Source organism: Hirundo rustica, chromosome 5 (assembly GCF_015227805.2).
Source record: "Hirundo rustica isolate bHirRus1 chromosome 5, bHirRus1.pri.v3, whole genome shotgun sequence".
In the NCBI taxonomy this organism is placed as follows: domain Eukaryota; kingdom Metazoa; phylum Chordata; class Aves; order Passeriformes; family Hirundinidae; genus Hirundo; species Hirundo rustica.
The window spans coordinates 23,237,037-23,240,059 of record NC_053454.1 but is presented as its reverse complement, the minus strand read 5'-3'; positions in this window follow the sequence as shown (position 1 = coordinate 23,240,059).

Genomic DNA, 3,023 nt, shown 5'->3' with positions numbered 1-3,023 from the left:
AAAAAAAAAACAAAAAAAAACAAAAACAAACAAACAAACAAACAAACAAATCACTTTTAGATTTTCTATATATTAGATCCTTTTTATTCCCTTGCAAGATGCCGAGAACCTAAACAAAAACCTATCTATCTATAAAGAGAGCTATCAGACCAAAGAGGGGCTCGCTGAGCTTTTGTTCACCTTTTTGGTTTGTCTAAAGCCTTTCATGTGAGTCGTGTTTCTGAATTCTGTTGTTCATGTTTTATGGGAATGACTAGCTGGTTGTATTGGGTTTGTGAAATGCCTGCAGATAAAAAAACAGGTGATCATTTTAAAGGCTTTTGTAAAGGAGCTACTTTGAAATCTAGCCCCAGTTGACAGCTTCTTTGCATTTGGGGCTTGAGGCTCAGTGTGTCCTGTGCTGTTCCTGCGGTGTTTGGGAAGGCACAAAGGCTGGAGTTCCCTCTGTTCCACCCTTGCTCCCAGGGATTAGCACTTAGCAGCAGTAACTAACCACAGAGGTCTTGCAGAGAAGCCAAACCCTATAAGCACAATTTGCATTCACAGCACAACCCCTGTTATGGCAAAGGAGCGCAACCCTCTTTGTTTCGATTGCCATGTCACTCAAATGAGTTATGTCACTATTATATGATACAACTCATTATAAGGAAGATAAGGTTATTCCCCTGTAACCTGAAGTCTGTGAATTATATTGTTTCTGCAAGCCACTATTAAGTCCAGCTTGATAAACTTGCCTTAAATAGCCATAGGGAGCAGATAGGGATTTTGAACAGTTTTCTGTTGAATACAAAGGGTTCAAATTTGAAGGGTGTTCTCTGGCCTCAGCAATACATTGTCAGAATTCATATTCCTCTAATGAGCTCATATTCAAAGGCAGCTGCTTCTTCTGAGCAGCTCTGCATTGCCATCAAAGTAATACACCAGTGCTGACAATCTCAAAATCATTGACAGGAAAAGAGAGCTTTTAGCTCTGCATCCACTTCTTCCAGTTCTTCCCAGACAGCTTTGTCCAGCTCAGAGCAGGAAAACAGGAGGTCTGTCCTACCGTTTCATACAGACACATGATAGACTTCATGGGATGACACCATGGGGGTTCATCTGGGATAACCCCAGGGCCAAAAGACTGCTGTGTGGCCTGCCAGAGGGTTTGAAGGGGTATCTACACCCTAAATAACAAAAGACCTTCCTTGTCCTAGTGTGAGGAGGCAGAGGGAGACAGCATTATCCTCTAAGGGGTTCCTCATCAGCCTCCTCCTCGCCCTGGTCAGACTAATCTAACATACCAGCAGAAAGCTGTGTAGGCACCTTGGTGGCCTGTATTTACACCAAGTCCTCTTGAATCTCTGTGCAGAGCAACCCAGCGGTGGCCACTGCCTCTCTGGACAGCTTCAAGGAGTGGTGTGCTCTCATGGATGCTCTGCTTGCTGTCTCCCTCCAGTCCTCTACAGATCAATTTTTGAGCTTGTAAACTTTACACCCTTTCCCTTTTTTCCCATTTGCTGTCTCCTGAAAACAGTTTGGTTTGGGGTTTTGTGGGTTTGGGTTTTGGTTTGGGTTTTTCTTTGTATTGGGGTGGGGGGCGGTGGGGGGTGGTTTTAAGGCCTTTTCCCTCTGGGAAGGGCTTGAAGATTTTGTTAGAGCCTGGAGCAGATGAAATGATATGCTGTCCTGGGTGCAGCCAATGGTTACTTGGAGAACCTGGGAGCTTGGCTGTGACCCAAAAGGCCTAACCTGCCTGGAGATAAGGTGCTGGGCTCCTGAGGCTGGCAAGAGACCAGAGCGTGGTAAAAGCTGGATTGCCCAATCAGGCTGAAGGGGTAGGAGCTCTGCTTGCTGCGGTAGAGATGGGAGGAAATGTATTGCTCTTTTGAAACTCAGTAGTTGTGTCAGAAATTTTACATCCCAAGAGAAGTGTGATTTGTGTTTCCTCATAATTGTTTGGTGAACAGTGTGGGAAAGAACATAGGAATTTTCACACAGGCAGCTGTTCTATGGGTTTTCCTGAGGTTGGTAATGGCTGAGATTTGGCAAATGGTTTTGAAACCCCAGGCCAGGACACACGGAAGAAAATCTTAGCAGGTTTTATCAAGAATGATTTTTTCTTTAGTTAACACAAGTAAGGTCAGCTCCCAGACATGAGATTTCCATAAGCAGAAGATAACCATCCCAGCTGAGAGGTTTGCACTGGAGACGTCAAGTTCAGCTGGAAGAGATTTATATCTGGACATTTTCAGTCTTCTGAAACTCAGGAAGACAATTTCCCATGAGAAGCATTTGAGACTTTTCATTTCAGACTATACTGCTGGATCTTGATTTTCTTTGGGACATTTGAAACTATTTGGGTTTGGAAAATATACCTGCAAATCATGCAGGTCATGTTTGACTGTGTGGGAATTTAAGCTCTAGTAGCAGCCACACATATAAGTGGAGTATAACTTGTACCAGTGGTGCGTGCTGGAGTTTGACAGGTGCATGTCTTCTGCCAGACCTCACAGTTAAATGTATCCCTAACTGTTTAAAACACTATGACTGTTTTTAAATATAGGGTGGCATTATAACAACTTTACTCAGCAGTTTTCTGCAAATAATAGCCACTTGATTAAAAAAATTCCAGATCAGCTTACAGCTTAACCCCAGTCATTGACAACCATTTATAATAACAAACCCCTACTTTTCAGGGAATGGGACTAATTCAAATTATTAAAAGATCAAGCTTGTGGCTGACATACTTCTTAAAGATTTTTAAAATAAGATACCTCAGATATCATTGCAGAGTGAATTCAAATAGTAATGGTCTTTTAATGCTTCTGCAGGAGCTGCATTGGCAGGATGACCATGGCTTGGCCAGTCTTGGGAGACTTGTGTCCCCTCTATGCTTCCAAGCCTTGGCTGACTGCCTCTGTGCAGAAGGGTGCAAAGCAGAGGTCCCACAGCCACCACTGGTACAGGTGTTTCTCAGTCACAATGGCAGATGAAGAAAAACCTGAAGATTGCTCTTTGTCCACCTCCCAAGAATTTTTTTG